Source organism: Pinus tabuliformis, chromosome 1_1, assembly GCF_031772625.1.
Source record: "Pinus tabuliformis cultivar Carrire ecotype Pingquan chromosome 1_1, CPIR1, whole genome shotgun sequence".
Taxonomy (NCBI): domain Eukaryota; kingdom Viridiplantae; phylum Streptophyta; class Pinopsida; order Pinales; family Pinaceae; genus Pinus; species Pinus tabuliformis.
In genome coordinates this window covers 377,554,998-377,579,364 of record NC_142297.1, presented here as the reverse complement: position 1 = coordinate 377,579,364, position 24,367 = coordinate 377,554,998, and the positions used below count along the sequence as shown (strand labels likewise).

At 40.5% G+C, this 24,367-nt stretch overlaps 1 pseudogene; it reads right to left on the bottom strand.

Annotated features, from left to right (window-relative positions):
- Positions 1–14,743, bottom strand: part of LOC149213211 (polygalacturonate 4-alpha-galacturonosyltransferase-like) — a 72,329-nt pseudogene extending 57,586 nt beyond the window's left edge.
- Between the last annotated feature and the right edge of the window lie 9,624 nt (positions 14,744–24,367).

The following is a 24,367-nucleotide window of genomic DNA, read 5'->3' as shown; positions in this document are numbered from 1 at the left end:
AGCTTAATGGATATTTCATACAAGTTTCTAGGATTCAGATCAATGGTCTTCAATGAAAGGAGGATTGAGGCTGCAACAATATTGGAAAAAATAAGGCGATCTGACCTGCTGTTCTTGACTTTTCATCTTGAAAAGTCATCCCCAAGTGGAGCCACTGTTAGCCTCCTATACCAATAGGGTTTCATTTTTCATGATTGACAATGGAAGTCCCAAAAAATGTTCATATTTGATGATACAATGGTTCTACTTTTTTGAAGGAGACCGACAGTTAAAGAATGTAAAGAGGGTATGCCTTAAAAGAATAATCAAAAGGCAAGAAAATGAATTGGTCAGAAAAAATAATTGAAGTGAACCCCAAAGAAACACTAGGAAAGTGGCCAACCAAAATGCCACTGCTATCTTAATGGATGGCCCAACAGTTCAAGCTGGGCCATGCCATGTTTTAAATTGCCTGTTCTAGACTAGAGAAAGAATATCTGTACAAACAGTTCAAGCTTGGCAGATTAGTAGTTAGGTAGAGAATAATGGCGCCCAATTGCTTAATCTGGGCCCTTGGAAGTGATAAGGGTAGTTTTAGATAGAAAATCATTTGAAAAGAAAAAGAAAAATCAATTGAGGGTTTGCAAGTCTAAGTGCACCCTCCCTGAAGTAACAAAAAATGCTAGGTACTAAGCTAGGTAGGTAGCCAGAAGTTGCAGAACCCTGATTCTATTCAGTTCTGACCTTGATCAAGAAGGCACATATTAGCACTTGTAGAGGTATCTATGCAGCAATTTGATGATAAAATATGGAAGCATGTCTAACTTCCCCTATTTTCCCCAGAGACTCTCTTTCTAACATCCCCTTGAGGACTTTAGTATCTCCCTAAACAGTCCTCCTTGCATTTCTCCTTTGAAAAATTCATGACAAATTGTGACTTTCTTCTCCGAAAAGAAGCCACATTTCTTGTGTAAAATCATTCCTCGCCCTCATCTTCTTCTAAATCTAAGTTTACTCCTTAAACTTAGCTCTCTGTTTCTCTTCGACATCTCAAATTCATATTAACTTCTAAACTTACTATATAGCTCCCTAAGTTCTCTCATTCCCTATTATTATAGCATTATTGTGCAAAAAATCCCAGAAATATATATATTTCCCCCCCTTGGGCAATCTAGCCATATATCCCAAAGTTTGGAAGTGTGATGAAGTCAGAGTCCCATGGAATATCTGTTCATACTTTATTTTTGGGAATTGAATCAACACCCAGTTGATTTAATAACCCTAAGCGCACCTTATAAATGGATATATCGTTTACCATTTATCCCCGAAAACCTCAGAAAACCCACAATTTCATTTATCCAAAATTTTATCCCGGCGCAATTTTCTAGAAATAATAATTGTTTATTGGACAGGCCCCGCCGTATCTCTCTGTCATCTTCGGGTCCCGTCATCCGTCGGATCCGGACCCTCCCATCTGACGGTCCTCAGCAATTTCAGACCTCCCCCGATCGTCGTCCTTTATCTCCCGAAAAGTGTCAGAGGATGACGTAGGGCTTGAGGCACGTGTCAATTTCTTGTTGGATCGGGTGGCCTCCGACACAAACCGGGCCCGTACCAAGAGCGGTCCGACAATACCGCTTATCGCTCTCCCTTTCCGCTCGACATCATTACTGCATCAGCATTACGTCAGCTTCCATTCCACCATTGTTCCGACCTGTCCGCCACGTCGCTCGTCCACATCGACCCAATCACCAGTTGACACGTCATTCCTCCGTACCCAACCGGACCAATGATGTCATGCTACCGTCGAGGATTTGCGGTTATCAGCAACCCCCAAGCCGCAGAAAAATCAGGTATTTACCATTAACTCTGCACACCTAATTTTCAATCACCTACTGTTAAAAGCTCAAATAACCACCGAATTCCCTTGCGACTGTAAATGTAAACCAAGGTCATTCAAAGGGAAATTCCTGGGCCTAAATCCATCCAATTCCCGCACTCATTTCTTTCTCGCTAAACTCAGACCCCATAGCGAGCATTTCGCGCCTTGCGGAAGAACCACAGCTACACAATTTTACCTCTCTAAGCAGCATTTTACCTCTGTTTCACCCATATTAGCCCTTTTCTCTCTGCAAATTACCTTATCCATCAAAATTCACTGCTCTGTGTTACCTTTATCCAAAAATCAAGTAAAATTCAACTCCAAGTGACAGCTAAACAATGGAGACCCCTGTGGCATTGAATATTGCACCTCTGAATGCCCCACATAAAGACCTAGAATGGTTGGCCCTTGCTGACAGAGATTATCAAATGAAGGAAACGGTTGAACTATGTAACAAATATTACATAGAAAGTGTTTGTGAGCTAAAGAGAAAACACAGAGATGCTACCGACATCTTGGGAATCTGGAAGTCCCACTTACCAATCTATTATCTCCCTCAGGTGAATGATTTCCCTGATTTGATTCACCAATGCTGCACAAGTTATGACCCCAATCAAAGGGTTGTTCTGAGTCCTTCAGGCTCTGTATTATTCCATATTACTCCTGAAGCCATCAACCAAATGCTACAGTTTCAATCTGCAAGGCCACTGACTCCTCTTTCTATGCAACTTTTGCTGGAGCAAGGTGCCAAGTTGTCCAGCTCACAAATTACAAGAATTGGCCAATTGTTCATGCTCCCAGATTGCCAGCCCCGGCAGCCTCCCCCTTATCTACATGTCTGGTTCAATGACATAGGGAGACTGCTAGTAGATATGATATCCTCTATCTTAGGATTCAAAACCAGTGAGTTTGTGAATGAGACAATCTTGGTGATGCTATCCATGTTCACTCCAGAACAGCCCCCTGTTGTCCAGTATGACTATGCTACATTTATAGCCAACAAGATTCATGAACAGTTCATGAATCTGGAGAGAGAGAGGTTATTCAAATACACCTCCTATATATATCATCTGTTATTGTACAATCAACCGGATAGATTTCCTGTTTTCCTCAGGAAGTTAGATGCAAAGGGAAACAGGAGGTCAGTAATGTACTGGACACCAGTCTGTCACCATATCTTTTACTCTCCATACAACTACTGTGAGTTCATTGATCTGTTCATTCATCCAGCCTTGTCCTTGCTGCAGAGTTCCCCTCCTCCTAGAATCACCGACGACATGCAAAAGATCCTCCAGCTTTCAAAGAACTATAGCATTGGAGATTGGTACTTCTACCAAGACCACATAGTGATCAGAGTATATGGATGTGAGCTAGCCCCATACAGACTGCCAAAGTACGTTCCCATGAGACTTTTTGCATTATACTACTTCCGGCAGTTTGGCAATGCAGACATGATCCACTTTCATAGCAGAAATAAGAAAGCACAGCTGAAAATTAAGCACCAACTTGGTCCATTTATCTTTAACAAGAGGGAAGAAGCTTGGGAAGAGGCAGACAAGATTCTAAAAAGCCTCCATCTCGATACAACTTTCTATTGGGCACCATATGACCCTAACCATTTCATAAGCCTCAGAAGAATCAAGTATAGGTTTGCTACCTATGATCACTTTAGCATTCCACAAATTGAAAAATATGCTAACCAACTAGAGTGGAGAGAAGGCACATTAGTGGAGGATTATTCTGAAGAAGAATTAGCAGAAAAAGCCATTAAGAAATTAGAAAAAGCAGTTGACTTGGAATATTTTGGACAGGTTTGGTCTCCAGCCCCTCGACATCTTGGAGAAACTGCCTCATCATCCACTGTTCCCCAGCAGTCTGCCAAAGCGACTGATCAAGCAGCAAACATGGCTAAAGGCAAAGCAATACAACAAGAGGAGTCACCTCCTAATTTGGAGCGGAAAGTAGAGCAGCAAGAAGGCATGGCTAAGGCACCTGCCTCCACAGAGTAGCAAACACAAGAGCAAATCCCTCCAAGGCAGGAGGTAACAGTTGAGTCTACAGTTTTACAAACACCAGCTAATGAGGAAAGAATGAGGAAAAGAGATAGGAAAGAGGAGACTCCTCTTACCACTTCAACAGATCAGCAAGGTGAGAAAAGGCAAAGGCTAAATCCCTTCTCTGAGGAGGAAATGCCTGAAAGACCAATCGATACTATGCTCCCTCCTAGCATTGAAACATCGGCCAGCTCCTTGCAGCAAGAACAAGAGATGCAACATGGGGCAGAGGTAAGTTCTTCAAGGCAGCGGTCCAAGGCGGACTCTAATATCAAGAAGCAGTTCATACACATCAAGAAAAGAAATGAGCCTCTCAGATGCCAGATCTACAATCAACCCTTAAAGATGGCACCAACTAATCAGCAGAGGCTAATGTCGGCTTATGATATTTAAGAACAAAAAATGACTCTCAGTCATTTTAGGCCTACTATGCAGAAACCTCAATCAGCTGCTGACTATATCAGAACCAATTTGGAGATTTTTGCCAAAGACATCCACCCCATGGACCAGATCGAGCTACACATGCAAACAGGGGAGAAGCTCTATTCCACATTGGCTGATAAAACTCTATTAGCACACCGATTGCAAAATTATCTACACAATATTACCAAAGGACCCTAAGGGTGTGCAGGCACTATTGAAAAAAAGAGATGAAGACATAGCGGCTCTGAGAAAGCATATCAAGCTACTAGCTACCCTTCACCCTCATACTGGAGAGGTTGCAGAGCAAAGGAAGGATCAGGATGTGGTTGCTTTACTCTTGAATTTATATAAGAGATTGATGGAAACAGAGGGTGCATTGGAGGTAGCACTAAAAGCAAAAGAAGGTGAAGTACCAACTCAGCCAGCACAAACATCTACAGCCACTGAAGATGTGCCACTTGCAACTACTGCAGCAGGTCCTCCCACCGGACAAACATCAGAGGCAGGCCCTTCAGGCTCAGCCCCTGCTACAGAAGTGACAGCACCAACAACAACATCAGAACAGGTGCCCAGCCTCAGCATGCAGAATATGATGAAGGAGCTTGAAGCACTAGAAGTACAAATGGCTGAACTGAATGAGACTAAAGAAAAATTGGCTGCGATTGAAGAAAAATATGATAAATCAAAGCAGATCATAGCTGAAAGAACAAGAGAGGTAAGGGATCTTGAAAAAAGAATAAAGGAGTTACAAAAAGAGCTTACTCTGGACAAAGTTATAAGTGAAGTCAAGAATATTTTGTGGGCCAACATTGGGTAGTCCATTACAGACCAATGGCAGTCCATCGAAACTATCCATGAGAAAATGGATCTCCTAGGCAGGGCAAAAGCAGAAAGTCAAAGAGCTTGGGCATCCTTAGGGAGTATGCCTGAAATAGCCAACAGAACAATACAAGCGCTCAACAATCGCACTGGCCTTCAGCTAGCAGGAATGGGTATCAGAAATAGGACTGATACCATTTTACTAATAAAAAGGGTGCTTACACTGAGGAATTATGCACAGACATTGGACAGAAGGTGTTAGGAGATGCAGACAGACATAAATGAATTTATTACAAAGATCACAGAATTACATAACAGAGGCCTTCCCAGCTTGGTAACTAGTGCAGGAAGGTTATTATCACATGAGCATTATGTCAAGAGGCTCAACAATTATGCAACAAATCAGATAACAGCATCTGCAAGCAGTTCAGAGGAAACAGGGCCCCCATCTGGGAAGACTCTCTATGAAAAGTTAGAAAATTTGTTTTTTATTGAGCATGAGATCAAGCACCTTTTTGAAACACCTCCAAATTACTACAAATATACTGAAGCCGATGAGACTCTGATTAAAATTCAGAGACACCAATTGCCTACTGAAGAATGGTGGAGAGGCATGATATAAACATTGCTTTGAAAAATCAAATTTTGTTTGAAATCTTATTTGATCAATCTAGAGTCAGCATTTTTCAAATGAATCACATGTTCGGCTTACCTGGGTGGCAATAGGGAGGGCAACTCAATGACAAAGATGATGACTAAGCACTAGTGAATGATTACAAATGATGCGACCACAACACCAGCGTCATGGTCTAGCACCAAAAAAGGCAAAATTCCTCGAAGCGGACGCAAACCACTCGGCCGACCCAGTTTGCAAAGTCAAAGAAATCTGACATAGATAAACAACTGTTTATTAATCTTTTAATAAAAATAACTGTTGTCTCTGTTATTTTCTGAAAGTTGGTAAGAAAGTTATGAGTCAACGGCTCATCTTTCAGATATTTTGTGAAACACTTTTGTATATATATCCCCATGCATAACTTGTTTGGGGTTGATGATTTTTCTTCTGAAGAGCTACACTGTAATTACAGACTTTGAATACAAGAAGCTGATGAAGTTCCTGAAACTTTGCGTTGTTTGATGTGTTATGATGAGATTACTTGCTACTACAGGATTCCTACGTTATGTCATGATACAATAAGTTTTCTGAACTGTGTCTTTATGTTCCATTCGCTTACAAAATCCATATATGCTGCATGTTTCTTGGTCTTAGCATTAGAGAAAAAGAATAGCTCAGGATTTGTTTATTAAACACCCTAAGCTCAATCTCTGCTGTTAAATATGTTTACTTCAGAATTAGTTATGAATGTGAAATTCTTAATTGCTCACATTTACACTGAATCTTTCATAGTAAATATTGTTCAGGAATTCTTAGTTGCTCCTGAGTAATATTTCATTTCTCCATCTCACCGGCATAGTAAGAGATCCTTAATTGCCTCTCATTGACTGATTACAATCCATACTTCCCAAATTTGAAGGTTGTTTCATGAGTTCCCATCTGGCTCTGCAGTATCAGCATTCTCACTAAATACCTCAAACAACACATAATCACAGACTCCAATGCCCAATGGACTAAAACCCCATGAACATTGCATTTCAGCTATTAGAAGATATCATTCAACCAAACATTAAACAAAATTCAGTGCATCATAACTAGCCTAAAATCCCAAAACAAAGCTAAATCAGAAAGAGAGAGCCCTCTCTGATTACCGGCGGGCTAGAACCTGTAATCCAAAGTTTGGTTTGTGGTTACCTCAGCCGTATTCCCTTAGGAGTCAAAGGGAAAAACCTGAGTGATAACATAACTGGCGACTCCATTGGGGCAGAACGAATTTTCAACTATTATCTGCTTTTTAAGAACTACAGATGAAGCCTGAATGCCAGCCAGGAAGCCTTTGAAACTATTTTTGCTTTGCATTAACAGGAGTAAATAAAAGCTGCTTCAGTCAAACTTCATGCTAGTTTTAGTCTCTGGGTAACTGTTCCAAATTTTGAGCAGTTCCTTGTTAGTTCTACAAAACAATCCCAAAAATACCAAAAAAAATTCGGAAGCTGGCTCCTAAAAAGAAAACTAGGTATACCAGGTCAAATCCTGATGCAAATCCCCCAGATGTTTTTGATAATCCCAATTTAATCCCGAAGATTCTTAGGAAACAAGAAGAAAAAGAAGATATTGCTGGTTCCAGCCCTGAGGCAGCTCAGCAAAGTTATATCCCAACCCCTGCTAAACCAACAGTTCGTCCTCACATAACCCCGTCTTCGCCCTCTTCCTCATCCACTTCTCAAAACACATTCTTCACACCTCCATCCACTACACAAACTGCCGTTGTTATCCCTGTTCTCCTTGTTGTTCCATTTATCCTCGTTGTTCCACTTATCCCTGCCAATATGGCCAATAGATATGCACCCCTGCAACTGCCTGCTAATCTTGGAGCTTTACCTCAAGATTACCAATCCAAAATCACCTATTTTGACAATACCGGTCCTTTTACAACCCTTCAGCATACCAAAAACATGCAAGACTATTTTGAAAACTACGAGATAGACGATGACAACGTGAGAATGAGAATTTTTGTTCAGAGTTTAATGGGTGATGTAAGAACTTGGTTCAGATCACTTGCTGCAAACTCCATAACCACTCCAGATGAGCTTTACAAATCCTTTACCAACACATGGGAAAAGAAAAAAGACCCACTACATATTTTATCTGAGTATGATACCATAAGAAGAGGCCCACAAGAAACTGTCCTAGATTATTGTGCAAGATTTAACAACTTATATAATGCCATCCCTCAAAACCTTAGGCCTCCGCCTGATTTAGCTTTAATCAAATTCCCGGATGGATTTGATGCTGACATGGCATATCAATTGAGGGAAAGAGCCCCTGCAACCTTGGCAGACATGCAAAACATAGCTGTCAGTGTAGAGGCGAACCTTATTGCTAAGAGGAATAGAGCAAAAGCTGAGAGAAGGACTACTTCTAAAGAAGAACCTTCAGCATTTGAACAAAATCTAGATGCAATCATCAAAGGCATGGGCAGACTTGGGGACAGAGTAGAAACCATAGAAAGAAAATCATCATGGGAAGGTCAACCGAGTACTACTAGAAACCCAAATTTTAGAAAGAACCAAAATCGAAATGTTGGAAGGGCTGATCCCGACCAGCACATTAGAACCCCTTCTCAACAAAATTATGCTGAGGCCTCAACATCTAGTGAACCCACCGAGGATCCTCACATTAACCTAATGGGTCTGGACATCGAACATCAGGTCTTTCTAACACAAGAAGTTCAAGAGGCCTATAATTGTAATCAATTTCAAACTAAATCAGGAGAGTCTTTTGACTTTAGGGAAGGCTATGATGCAACGGTGTATGAGGTACATAAACAGTACAAATTAAGAAGTAGAACCATAGATGTACCTAAACCTTTCAAACCAAAGGACAGTAAGCAGCCAAAAAGGACCAAGGACAAAACTGTGCTTCCAGAATCCTTTGATAAAACAGATCTACATCCAAGAGAAGTCACAGTGGAGGATATATCAGATGTGCAACCCTCTAGAAACCAGCCATCCCCATCCCACCCTTCAAAAGCAAGTTCAAACAACATCTCTGAAAATAAATCTAGGACTGATTTTGTTCAAAATCATGCCAATCATGAAGAAAAGATTACTGAAAATCCAGCTGAAAAGGAAAGATCTGCTGCACTTACTGCCAAGACTCAAATGGAAAAGCCCTTTAAATTAGAAACAAAAATAAGTAAGCTAAAGATAGCTGTCCCTCTCTCTGAATTGGCCAAACATCAAATGTATAGACAACAGATTAATAGGTCGCTCCAAATATCAGACACTAAGGATGCTGTGAATGTTCTAGATGATCAACCCGAATTACTGTTTGGTCCTGAGGTCAATGGAAAGACAGCAAATGGAGGGGTTCCACCCTCTATGTCAGTTTAAACATTCATGATAACGTTTTACATAATGCAATGTTTGACTCCGGGGCCTCACATAACTTAATTCCCATAACTGTAATGGAAAAACTAGACCTAGACATCACAAGACCTTATAAAGATCTATTCTCATTTGGTTCAAGCCAAGTCAGGTGCTTAGGCTTAATTAAAGATCTATGTGTCTCCTTAGTCCAATACCCAACCAAAACGATTTTGATGGATGTGGTGGTAGTTGACATTCCACCTAAGTACGATATGCTCTTATCCAGATCTTGGGGGGCCAAACTTCAAGGATCTTTGCAACTAGACATGTCATACGCCACCATTTCAGTCTTTGGACAGCCAAAGAGATTATACCGTGAAACACTAATGAAATATGTGGTGAGTAGCCAAGAAAAACCCCAAAACTTCCCCATCTATTCAATACATTCGGACATGGATTCATTCATTTTGTATAATGCTGACATATGCACCAAAGCTTATTCCAAATTATTAGTGGCAGCGCAGACTGAGGGAGTGAATCAACAATGTGATTCTCAAGATCAAAGAACCTTTCATATAGTTGATACAACAAAGAAGGATGATGCATCAAATGACTTGCAAGAAACCAATCTGCCCATAATCCAATTTTCTAGGAGTCTCAATCCAAGCCTTGACCATGAAACCTTATGGTATTTAGAATTTGATGGTTCTGTAAATAAGTTGGGAGCTGGGGCAGGAGTCTTGATGCCAGCACTTGCAAGCTACCTTTCAAACCAAACCACACTTTCACTGCTGAAATCAAACATAGGCCTACAGTCCCGGATAACATCAAGAATTGGCAAGTCTTTGAGAGTGACACACAGATAAATAACTTCCTCACTCTAAAAGAGGAATTTTCCGGCTTGAACATTGATTCAAGCACTAGAGATGATCAACAACAGGCACACACAATTACACATAATATATCAGCTGAAACAGCGAACCTGGTTTTGCATCCTACCACCTTTAGCAAAGAAAGTATACAAAAGTTGAGGCAAATAGATGAAGATGAACTGGCTCAAACAGAAGCAGAGGTAATTGAGTTAAAGGATAATTTTTTGCCCATAGATTTAACCCCTTTGGAGGATCTGTTGATTCAAATGATATCTCCAGAAAACCAAAAATGAAACCTCTAAATGCTGAAATTGAAGACTGTAACATTGGAACCATAGACAGTCCCAAAATGATAAAATTATCCAAGGCATTACCAGCTGATCAGAAGTTGAAATACATTGAATTGTTCAAAGAATTCCAAGATATTTTTGCTTGGAGTTACGAGGACCTCAAATCCTATGATACCTCAGTCATCCAGCACACCATACCTTTAAAAGAAAACCAAAAACCTTTTAAACAAAAACTTAGAAGAGTGAACCATGTGCTCCTTCCTCTCATTGAAAAAGAAGTGAAACGCATGTATGAAGTCGGGATCATTGCTCCAATCAGGTTCTCATAGTGGATTTCAAACATTGTGCCTACTAGGTAAAAGACGGGAGAGATCAGACTGTGTGTTGACCTAAGAAATTTGAACAAAGTCTCTCTCAAAGACCATTACCCCTTACCAAAAATGGATCATATCCTACAAAGGGTAGTGGGAGTCTCTAGGATCTCATTATTAGATGGATTCTCTGGATTCAATTATATTTTAGTACACCCGGATGATCAAGACAAAACTGCCTTCACAACACCTTGGGGAACTTTCAAATATGTCAAAATGCCTTTTGGGCTTAAGAATGTAGGGGCCACATTCCAAAGAGCAATGGATATAGCCTTCGCCAACGAAATCCATGATTTTCTGGTGGTCTACCTGGATGATCTTACTGCCTTTTCAAAATCAGACCAAGAACACTTAGAACATTTGAGGCAGGTTTTCATAATTTGTAGAAAATATGGCATATCTTTAAATCCAAAGAAATCACTGTTCGGTCTAGAGGAAGGCAAGCTCCTAGGACATATAATCTCGAGAGATGGTATTAGGATTGATCCGGACAGAATTCAAGCTATCCTACAAGTACCTCATCCAAGAAACATCAAAGAACTACAAGTCCTTTTAGGAAAGGTGAACTTCTTGAGAAGATTCATTCCTAATTTGGCTGAGCTCATAAGACTATTAAACAATATGTTGAAAAAGGATTCCAAGGTCAAATGGACCATGGAAGCTAGACAATCCTTTCAGGATATCAAAAGAGCATTGAAAAACACACCAGTCCTAACAAGGCCCAGGTTTGATAGAGATTTCATCATTTTTTCTTTTGCATCTGAGCATACAATTGCTGCGGTACTATTACAAAAAGCTGACCAAGGATGTGAAAAACCCATTGCATTTTTTAGCAGAGCCCTTAGAGATGCCCCCTTAAAATATCAGATTATGGAAAAACAAGCCTATGCATTGGTAAAGGCCATCAAAGACTTTAGAATCTATATTTTGTATTCTCATGTAATTGCCTACGTCCCAAATGCAGTGGTTAAGGACATTTTAACCCAAGAAGGAATTGAAGGTAGGAGGGGAAAATGGATTTCCAATATCTTAGAGTATGACATGGAAATCAAGCCTACCAAACTGGTGAAAGGACAAGGTCTAGCTAAGCTAATGACTGAAAACAATTTCCAAGCCCTTGACATTAATGAACTGGACAACGAATAGGAGATGGCGACTCCACAGATCAACCAAGCCTTTATGCAATTTCCCTGGTATGCTGATATATGTTTTGTATTGTTAAACCTGCAAGCTCCTCTGGGGTTGTCCAGAACTAAGAAAAGGTTCTTGAAAATGAAAGAATCAAAGTTTTGTATCATAGATAATGTTTTGTGTTGCAGAAATCATGAAGGAATCTTACTTAAATGCCTAACTTTGGATGAAACTAACAATGTCCTCAAGGAATTCCATACAGGTGACTGTGGAGGACATTTATACTGGAAATCCACAGCTGATAAAATCCTAAGGGCTGGTTTTTATTGGCCCTCCTTGTTTACTGATGTGAGAAAATTTGTAATGTCCTGTCATAAATGCCAAATTTTTGAAGGCAAGAGAAAGCTGTTACCTCTACCACTCAAACCTATTTCAGCTGAAAGACCATTCCAACAATGGGGTTTAGACTTCATTGGTGAAATCTACCCTTTATCCTTTGGTCAACATAGGTGGATTTTGACTGGTACAGACTATTTTACCAAATGGATAGAGGCCATCCCTTGTAGGCAAGCCAATGACTCCATCATTATACAATTCCTAGAAACCAACATCTTGTCCAGGTTTGGCTGTCCAGATAAAATTATTACAGACAATGCTGCTGCTTTCAAGTCCAAAAAAATGATCAACTTTTGCCATAAATATCATATGACCTTGGGTCATTCCACAGCTTATTATCCGCAAGGCAATGGCCTAGCTGAGTCTTCTAACAAAAGTCTCATCAATATCATCAAAAAGGTTTTGGAGGAAAACAAAAATAATTGGCATAAGAAGCTGGTAAATGCACTATGGGTAGAATGGAAGCAAGATTTCCTTCATCTTTGGGAGTCCCTGTAATCAAGTTGCTGCAGGAGATACAAGCTGAGCCAAATGACATTCAAAAAAGGTTCAATCAGACAATTCACCTACAACAAACAAGAGAGGAAATCTATCAAAGAACCCAAGTACTGCAGGATAATCTCAAGAGAATATTTGACAAAAGAACCAAAGCTGAAGACTTCTTCATAGGAACCAAAGTGCTGAGATGGGATTCTAGGAGGGAGGAAAAAGGAAAACATGGTAAATTTGATTTCTTGTGGAAGGGAACCTATATCATTTATGCTATACAAGGCAATAACACCTATTTCCTAAAGAGTTTGGATGGCTCAAACACTGAGGAAGGCCCAGTCAATGGGAGGATGCTCAAGCATTATTTTGACCCCCTTTGATGAAACACTACACAGCCACATATTGTACATAAATATTTGTATTTTCAGTATGTTTATTTACAGCGGGTAGATAAAGGTCCAAGTGGAGCTGATTTTAAGAAGGACCAAGGTGCTGCACCATTTTTGATATATATTTTGATCCTATCATTGGAAAGCAAGAGAAAACACTTGGGAACTATCAAGGTAATGAGGAATACTCAGAGAAACAAGTAAAACAGAGCTGTAATTTCACAACAAATCAGCTTAATGGATATTTCATACAAGTTTCTAGGATTCAGATCAATGGTCTTCAACGAAAGGAGGATTCAGGCTGCAACAATATTGGAAAAAATAAGGCGATCTGACCTGCTGTTCTTGACTTTTCATCTTGAAAAGTCATCCCCAAGTGGAGCCACTGTTAGCCTCCTATACCAATAGGGTTTCATTTTTCATGATTGACAATGGAAGTGCCAAAAAATGTTCATATTTGATGATACAAAGGTTCTACTTTTTTGAAGGAGACAGACAGTTAAAGAATGTAAAGAGGGTATGCCTTAAAAGAATAATCAAAAGGCAAGAAAATGAATTGGTCAGAAAAAATAATTGAAGTGAACCCCAAAGAAACACTAGGAAAGTGGCCAACCAAAATGCCACTGCTATCTTAATGGATGGCCCAACAGTTCAAGCTGGGCCATGCCATGTTTTAAATTGCCTGTTCTAGACTAGAGAAAGAATATCTGTACAAACAGTTCAAGCTTGGCAGATTAGTAGTTAGGTAGAGAATAATGGCGCCCAATTGCTTAATCTGGGCCCTTGGAAGTGATAAGGGTAGTTTTAGATAGAAAATCATTTGAAAAGAAAAAGAAATATCAATTGAGGGTTTGCAAGTCTAAGTGCACCCTCCCTGAAGTAACAAAAAATGCTAGGTACTAAGCTAGGTAGGTAGCCAGAAGTTGCAGAAGCCTGATTCTATTCAGTTCTGACCTTGATCAAGAAGGCACATATTATCACTTGCAGAGATATCCATGCAGGAGCTTGATGATAAAATATGGAAGCATGTCTAACTTCCCCTGTTTTCCCCAGAGACTCTCTTTCTAACATCCCCTTGAGGACTTTAGTATCTCCCTAAACAGTCCTCCTTGCATTTCTCCTTTGAAAAATTCATGACAAATTGTGACCTTCTTCTCTGAAAAGAAGCCACATTTCTTATGTAAAATCATTCCTCACCCTCATCTGCTTCTAAATCTAAGTTTACTCCTTAAACTTAGCTCTCTGTTTCTCTTCCACATCTCAAATTCATATTAACTTCTAAACTTACTATATAGCTCCCTAAGTTCTCCCATTCCCTATTATTATAGCATTATTGTGCAAAAAATCCCAGAAATATATATATTTCCCCCCCTTGGGCAATCTAGCCATATATCCCAAAGTTTGGAAGTGTGATGAAGTCGGAGTCCCATGGAATATCTGTTCATACTTTATTTTTGGGAATTGAATCAACACCCGGTTGATTTAATAACCCTAAGCGCACCTTATAAATGGATATATCGTTTACCATTTATCCCTGAAAACCTCAAAAAACCCACAATTTCATTTATCCAAAGTTTTATCCTGGCACAATTTTCCAGAAATAATAATTGTTTATTGGACGGGCCCCACCGTATCTCTCTGTCATCTTCGCGTCCCGTCATCTGTCGGATTCGGGCCCTCCCATCCGACGGTCCTCAGCAATTTCGGACCTCCCCCGATCGCCATCCTTTACCACCGGAAAAGTGTCAGAGGATGACGTAGGGCCTGAGGCGCGTGTCAATTTCTTTTTGGATCGGGTGGCCTCCGACACAAACCGGGCCCGTACCAAGAGCGGTCCGACAATACCGCTTACCGCTCTCCCTTTCCGCTCCACATCATTGTCGCATCAGCGTTACGTCAGCTTCCATTCTGCCATTGTTCCGACCTGTCTACCACGTCGCTAGTCCATGTCAACCCAATCACCAGTTGACACGTCATTCCTCCGTACCCGACCAGACCAATGATGTCATGCTGACATCATGCATCAAAAAGGTGCCAAAAACCAATTTTTCGATATCATCGCGCAAAAATCATATTTTTTCCCATTTTTCACTAAACGCGCACTGTGTAACTTGCATGCCGTTTACGTCATCGTCCGCGAACCTCAAGAAATTCATCCCCGAGCTGCTGCCGCTGAGGATTTGCGGTTATCAGCAACCCCCAAGCCGTGGAAAAATCAGGTATTTACCATTACCTCTGCACACCTGATTTTTAATCACCTACTGTTAAAAGCTCAAATAACCACCGAATTCCCCTGCGACTGTAAATGTAAACCAAGGTCATTCAAAGGGCAATTCCTGGGCCTCAATCCATCCAATTCCCGCACTCATTGCTTTCTCGCTAAACTCAGACCCCATAGCGAGCATTTCTCGCCTTGCGGAAGAACCACAGCTACACAATTTTACCTCTCTAAGCAGCATTTTACCTCTGTTTCACCCATATTAGCCCTTTTCTCTCTGCAAATTACCTTATCCATCGAAATTCACTGCTCTGTGTTACCTTTGTCCAAAAATCAAGTAAAATTCAACTCCAAGTGACAGCTAAACAATGGAGACCCCTGTGGCATTGAATATTGCACCTCTGAATGCCCCACATAAAGACCTAGAATGGTTGGCCCTTGCTGACAGAGATTATCAAATGAAGGAAACGGTTGAACTATGTAACAAATATCACATAGAAACCATTTGTGAGCTAAAGAAAAAACACAGAGATGGTACTAACATCTTGGGAATCTGGAAGTCCCACTTACCAATCTATTATCTCCCTCAGGTGAATGATTTCCCTGATTTGATTCACCAATGCTGCACAAGTTATGACCCCAATCAAAGGGTTGTTCTGAGTCCTTCAGGCTCTGTATTATTCCATATTACTCCTGAAGCCATCAACCAAATGCTACAGTTTCAATCTGCAAGGCCACTAACTCCTCTTTCTATGCAACTTTTGCTGGAGCAAGGTGCCAAGCTGTCCAGCTCACAAATTACAAGAATTGGCCAATTGTTCATGCTCCCAGATTGCCAGCGCCGACAGCCTCCCCCTTATCTACATGTCTGGTTCAATGACATAGGGAGACTGCTAGTAGACATGATATCCTCTATCTTAGGATTCAAAACAAGTGAGTTTGTTGATGAGACAATCTTGGTAATGCTATCCATGTTCACTCCAGGACAACCCCCTGCTGCCTAGTACGACTATGCTACATTTATAGATGACAAGATTCATGAACAGTTCATGAATCTGGAGAGAGAGAGGGTATTCAAATACGCCTCCTATATATATCATCTGTTATTGTACAATCGGCCGGATAGCTTTCCTGTTTTCCTCAGGAAGTTAGATGCAAAGGGAAACAGGAGGTCAGTAATGTACTGGACACCAGTCTGTCACCATATCTTTTACTCTCCATACAACTACTGTGAGTTCATTGATCTATTCATTCATCTAGCCTTGTCCCTGCTGCAGAGTTCCCCTCCTCCTAGACTCACCGACGACATGCAGAAGATCCTCCAGCTTTCAAAGAACTATAGCATTGGAGATTGGTACTTCTACCAAGACCACACAGTGATCAGAGTATATGGCTGTGAGCTAGCCCCATACAGACTGCCAAAGTACGTTCCCATGAGACTTTTTGCATTAGAATACTTCCGGCAGTTTGGCAATGCAGACATGATCCACTTTCATAGCAGAAATAAGAAAGCACAGCTGAAAATTAAGCACCAACTTGGTCCATTTATCTTTAACAAGAGGGAAGAAGCTTGGGAAGAGGCAGACAAGATTCTAAAAAGCCTCCATCTCGAGAAAAGCTTCTATTGGGCACCATATGACCCTAACCATTTCATAAGCCTCAGAAGAATCAAGTATAGGCTTGCTACCTATGATCACTTTAGCATTCCACAAATTGAAAAATATGCTAACCAACTAGAGTGGAGAGAAGGCACATTAGTGGAGGATTATTCTGAAGAAGAATTAGCAGAAAAAGCCATTAAGAAATTAGAAAAAGTAGTTGACTTGGAATATTTTGGACAGGTTTGGTCTCCAGCCCCTCGGCATCTTGGAGAAACTGCCTCATCGTCCACTGTTCCCCAGCAGTCTGCCAAAGCGACTGATCAAGCAGCAAACATGGCTAAAGGCAAAGTAGTACAACAAGAGGAGTCACCTCCTAATTTGGAGCGGCAAGTGGAGCAGCAAGAAGGCATGGCTAAGGCACCTGCCTCCACAGAGTAGCAAACACAAGAGCAAATCCCTCAAAGGAAGGAGGTAACAGTTGAGTCTACAGTTTTACAAACACAAGCTAATGAGGAAAGAATGAGTAAAAGAGATAGGCAAGAGGAGACTCCTCCTACCACTTCAATAGATCAGCAAGGTGAGAAAAGGCAAATGCTAAATCCCTTCTCTAAGGAGGAAATGCCTGAAAGACCAATTGATACTATGCTCCCTCCTAGCATTGAAACATTGGCCAGCTCCTTGCAGCAAGAACAAGAGATGCAACATGGGGCAGAGGTAAGTTCTTCAAGGCAGCGGTCCAAGGCAGACTCTAATATCAAGAAGTAGTTCATTGACATCAAGAAAAGAAATGAGCCTCTCAGATACAAGATCTACAATCAACTCTTAAAGATGGCACCAACTAATCAGCAGAGGCTAATGTCGGCTTATGATATTCAAGAACAAAAAATGACTCTCAGTCATTTTAGGCCTACTATGCAGCAACCTCAATCAGCTGCTGACTATATCAGAACCAATTTGGAGATTTTTGCCAAAGACATCCACCCCATGGACCAGATCGAGCTACACAGGCAAACAGGGGAGATTCTCTATTCCACATTGGCTGATAAAACTCTATTAGCACACCGATTGCAAAATTCTCTACAGAATACTACTGCTCAGCTAGAATTAGAAAAGGCATCATCTCAAGCCAAGGACAACAGAATCAAGTCCTTGGAAGAAATTATTATAGAGCTGGGACATGATCCAAAGGACCCTAAGGGTGTGCAGGCACTATTGAAAAAAAGAGATGAAGACATAGCGGCTCTGAGAAAGCATATCAAGCTACCAGCTACCCTTCACCCTCAGACTGGAGAGGTTGCAGAGCAAAAGAAGGATCAGGATGTGGTTGCTTTACTCTTGACTTTATATAAGAGATTGATGGAAACAGAGGGTGCATTGGAGGTAGCATTAAAAGCAAAACAAGGTGAAGTACCAACTCAGCCAGCACAGACATCTACAGCCACTGAAGATGTGCCACTTGCAACTACTGCAGCAGGTCCTCCCACCGGACAAACATCAGAGGCAGGCCCTTCAGGCTCAGCACCAGCTACAGAAGTGACAGCACCAACAACAACATCAGAACAGGTGCCCAGCCTCAGCATGCAGAATATGATGAAGGAGCTTGAAGCACTAGAAGTACAGATGGCTGAACTGAATGAGACTAAAGAAAAATTGGCTGCGATTGAAGAAAAATATGATAAATCAAAGCAGAGCATAGCTGAAAGAACAAGAGAGGTAAGGGCTCTTGAAAAAAGAATAAAGGAGTTAGAAAAAGAGCTTACTCTGGACAAAGTTATAAGTGAAGTCAAGAAGATTTTGTGGGCCAACATTGGGCAATCCATTACAGACCAATGGCAGTCCATCGAAACTATCCATGAGCAAATGGATCTCCTAGGCAGGGCAAAAGCAGAAATTCAAAGAGCCTGGGCATCCCTAGGGAGTATGCCTGAAATAGCCAACAGAATGATACAAGTGCTCAACAATCGCACTGGCCTTCAGCTAGCAGGAATGGGTATCAGAAATAGGACTGATACCATTTTACTAATAAAAAGGGTGCTTACCCTGAGGAATTATGCACAGACATTGGACAGAAGGTGTCAGGAGATGCAGACAAACATAAATGAATTTATTACAAAGATCACAGAATTACATAACAGAGGCCTTCCCAGCTTGGTAACTAGTGCAGGAAGGTTATTATCACATGAGCATTATGCCCAGAGGCTCAACAATTATGCAACAAATCAGATAACAGCATCCACAAGCAGTTCAGAGGAAACAGGGCCCCCATCTGGGCAGACTCTCTATGAAAAGTTAGAAAATTTGTTTTTTATTGAGCATGAGATCAAGCACCTTTTTGAAACACCTCCAAATTACTACAAATATACTGAAGCCGATGAGACTCTGATTAAAATTCAGAGACACCAATTGCCTACTGAAGAATGGTGGAGAGGCATGATAGAAACATTGCTTTGAAAAATCAAATTTTGTTTGAAATCTTATTTGATCAATCTCGAGTCAGCATTTTTCAAATGACTCACATGTTCGGCTTACCTGGGCGGCAATAGGGAGGGCAACTCAATGACAAAGATGATGACTAGGCACCAGTGAATGATTACAAATGATGCGACCGCAACAGCAACGTCGTGGTCTAGCAACAAAAAAGGCAAAATTCCTCGAAGCGGACACAAAGAACTCAGCCAGCCCAGTTGGTTGCAGAGTCAAAGAACTCTGACATAGATAAACAACTGTTTATTAATCTTTTAATAGCAATAACTGTTGTCTCTGTTATTTTTGGAAAGTTGGTAAGAAAGTTATGAGTCAATGACTCATCTTTCAGATATTTTGTGAAACACTTTTGTATATATATCCCCACGCATAACTTGTTTGGGGTTGATGATTTTTCTTCTGAAGAGCTACACTGTAATTACAGACTTTGAATACAAGAAGCTGATGAAGTTCCTGAAACTTTGCGTTGTTTGATGTGTTATGATGAGATTACTTGCTGCTGCAGGATTCCTGCGTTATGTCATGATACAATAAGTTTTCTGAACCGTGTCTTTATGTTCCATTCGCTTACAAAATCCATATATGCTGCATGTTTCTTGGTCTTAGCATTAGAGAAAAAGAATAGCTCAGGATTTGTTTATTAAACACCCTAAGCTCAATCTCTGCTGTTAAATATGTTTACTTCAGAATTAGTTATGAATGTGAAATTCTTAATTGCCCACATTTACACTGAATCTTTCATAGTAAATACTGTTCAGGAATTCTGAGTTGCTCCTGAGCAATATTTCATTTCTCCATCTCACCAGCATAGTAAGATATCCTTAATTTCCCCTCACTGACTGATTACAATCCATACTTCCCAAATTTGAAGGTTGTTTCATGAGTGCCCATCTGGCTCTGCAGTATCATCATTCTCACTAAATACCTCAAACAACACATAATCACAGACTCCAATGCCCAATGGACTAAAACCCTCTGAACATTGCATTTCAGCTGTTAGAAGATATCATTCAACCAAACATTAAACAAAATTCAGTGCATCATAACTAGCCTAAAATCCCAAAACAAAGCTAAATCAGAAAGAGAGAGCCCTCTCTGATTTCAGGTGGGCTAGAACCTGTAATCCAAAGATTGGTTTGTGGTTACCTCGACCGTATTCCCTTAGGAGTCAAAGGGAACAACCTGAGTGATAACATAACTGGTGACTCCACTGGGGACAGAACGAATTTTTCAACTGTTATCTACTTTTTAAGAACTACAGATGAAGCCTGAATTCCAACCAGGAAGCCTTTGAAACTGTTTTTGCTTTGCATTAACAGGAGTAAATAAAAGCTGCTTCAGTCAAACTTCATGCTAGTTTTAGTCTCTGGGTAACTGTTCCAAATTTTGAGCAGTTCCTTATTATTTCTACAAAACAATCCCAAAAATACCAAAAACAAATTCAGAAGCTGGCTCCTAAAAAGAAAACTAGGTATACCAGGTCAAATCCTGATCCAAATCCCCCAGCTGTTTTTGATAATCCCAATTTAATCCCGAAGATTCTTAGGAAACAAGAAGAACAAGAAGATATTGCTGGTTCCAGCCCTGAGGCAGCTCAGCAAAGTTATATCCCAACCCCTGCTAAACCAACAGTTCGTCCTCACATAACCCCGTCTTCTCCCTCTTCCTCATCCACTTCTCAAAACACATTCTTCACACCTCCATCCACTACACAAACTGTCGTTGTTATCCCTGTTCTCTCTGTTGTTCCATTTATCCCCGTTGTTCCACTTATCCCTGCCAATATGGCCAATAGATATGCACCCCTGCAACTGCCTGCTAATCCTGGAGCTTTACCTCAAGATTACCAATCCAAAATCACCTATTTTGACAATACCGGTCCTTTTACAGCCCTTCAGCATACCAAAAAGATGCAAGACTATTTTGAAAACTACGAGATAGATGATGACAGTGTGAGAATGAGAATTTTTATTCAGAGTTTAACGGGTGTTGTAAGAACTTGGTTCAGATCACTTGCTGCAAACTCCATAACCACTCCAGATGAGCTTTACCAATCCTTTACCAACACATGGGAAAAGAAAAAAGACCCACTACATATTTTATCCGAGTATGATACCATAAGAAGAGGCCCACAAGAAACTGTCCTAGATTATTGTGCAAGATTTAACAACGTATATAATGCCATCCCTCAAAACCTTAGGCCTCCGCCTGATTTAGCCTTAATCAAATTCCTGGATGGATTTGATGCTGACATGGCATATCAATTGAGGGAAAGAGCCCCTGCAACCTTGGCAGACATGCAAAACATAGCTGTCAGTGTAGAGGCGAACCTTATTGCTAAGAGGAATAGAGCAAGAGATGAGAGAAGGACTACTTTTAAGGAAGAACCTTCAGCATTTGAACAAAAGCTAGATGCAATCATCAAAGGCATGGACAGACTTGGGGACAGAGTAGAAACCATAGAAAGAAAATCATCATGGGAAGGTCAACCGAGTACTGCTAGAAACCCAAATTTTAGAAAGAACCAAAATCCAAATGTTGGAAGGGCTGATCTCGACCAGCACATTAGACCCCCTTTTCAACAAAATTATGCTGAGGCCTCAACATCTAGTGAACCCACCAAGGATCCTCACAGTAACCTAATGGGTCTGGACACTGAACATCAGGTCTTTCTAACACAAGAAGATCAAGAGGCCTATAATTGTAATCAATTTCAAACTAAATCAGGAGAGTCTTTTGACTTTAGGGAAGGCTATGATGCAGCGGTGTATGAGGTACATAAATAGTACAAATTAAGAAATAGAACCATAGATGTACCTGAACCTTTCAAACCAAAGGACACTAAGCAGCCAAAAGGACCAAGGACAAAGCTGTGCTTCAAGAATCCTCTGATAAAAGAGATCTACATCCAAGAAAAGTCACAGTGGAGGATATATCAGATGCGCAGCCCTCTGGAAACCAGCTGTCCCCATCCCACCCTTCAAAAGCAAGTTCAAACAGCATCTCTGAAAATAAATCTAGGACTGATTTTGTTCAAAATCATGCCAATCATGAAGAAAAGATTACTGAAAATCCAGCTGAAAAGGAAAGATCTGCTGCACTTACTGCAAAGACTCAAATGGAAAAGCCCTTTAACTTAGAAACATAAATAAGTAAGCTAAAGATAGTTGTCCCTCTCTCTGAATTGGCCAAACATCAAATGTATAGACAGCAGATTAATAGGTCGCTCCAAATATCAGACACTAAGGATGCTGTGAATGTTCTAGATGATCAACCCGAATTACTGTTTGGTCCTGAGGTCAATGGAAAGACAGCAAATGGAGGGGTTCCACCCTTCTATGTCAGTTTAAACATTCATGATAAGGTTTTACATAATGCAATGTTTGACTCCGGGGCCTCACATAACTTAATGCCCAAATCTGTAATGGAAAAACTAGACCTAGACATCACAAGACCTTATAAAGATCTATTCTCATTTGATTCAAGCCAAGTCAGGTGCTTAGGCTTAATTAAAGATCTATGTGTCTCCTTATCCAATACCCAACCAAAACGATTTTGATGGATGTGGTGGTAGCTGACATTCCACCTAAGTACGGTATGCTCTTATCCAGATCTTCGGGGGCCAAACTTCAAGGATCTTTGCAACTAGACATGTTATACGCCACCATTTCAGTCTTTGGACAGCCAAAGAGATTATATCGTGAAACACTAATGAAATATGTGGTGAGTAGCCAAGAAAAACCCCAAAACTTCCCCATCTATTCAATACATTCGGACATGGATTCATTCATTTTGTATAATGCTGACATATGCACCAAAGCTTATTCCAAATTATTAGTGGCAGCACAGACTGAGGGAGTGAATCAACAATGTGCTTCTCAAGATCAAAGAACTTTTCATATAGTTGATACAACAAAGAAGGATGATGCATCAAATGACTTGCAAGAAACCAATCTGCCCATAATCCAACTTTCTAGGAGTCTCAATCCAAGCCTTGACCACGAAACCTTATGGTATTTAGAATTTGATGGTTCTGTAAATAAGTTGGGAGCTGGGGCAGGAGTCTGGATTCACAACATGCAGAATGACCAGGCTGAGGGTCATGCATATAGGTTAAACTTTCGATGCACAAACAATATGGCTGAGTATGAGGCCCTTTTGTTAGGTCTCAAACTCATAAAAAATCTGGGTGCAACCAAAGTTTCAATCTTAGGAGATTCAGATCTGATCATACAACAGATGAAAGGAAACTTTACCACAAATGATCTAAGGTTGAGAGCTTATAAGAGAGCAGCTATCCAAGTACTTGATACCTTCTCAAAATCGTAGTTAACTAAAATTTCTAGAGAACTTAATTTACATGCTCATAGCTTGGCAACGTTTGCCAGCACTTGCAAGCTACCTTTCAAACCCAACCACACTTTCACTGCTGAAATCAAACATAGGCCTACAGTCCCGGATAACATCAAGAATTCGAAAGTCTTTGAGAGTGACACACAGATAAATAACTTCCTCACTCTAAAAGAGGAATTCTCCAGCATTAATATTGATTCAAGCACTAGAGATGATCAACAATAGGCACACACAATTACACATAATATATCAGCTGAAACAACGAACCTGGTTTTGCATCCTACCACCTTTAGCAACAAATGTATACAAAAGTTGAGGCAAATAGATGAAGATGAACTGGCTCAAACAGAAGCAAAGGTAATTGAGTTAAAGGATAATTTTCTGCCCATAGGTTTAACCCCTTTGGAGGATCTGTTTGATTCAAATGATATCTCAAGAAAACCAAAAATGCAACCTCTAAATGCTGAAATTGAAGACTGTAACATTGGAACCACAGACAATCCCAAAATGATAAAATTATCCAAGGCATTACCAGCTGATCAGAAGTTGAAATACATTGAACTGTTCAAAGAATTCCAAGATATTTTCGCTTGGAGTTACGAGGACCTCAAATCCTATGATACCTCAGT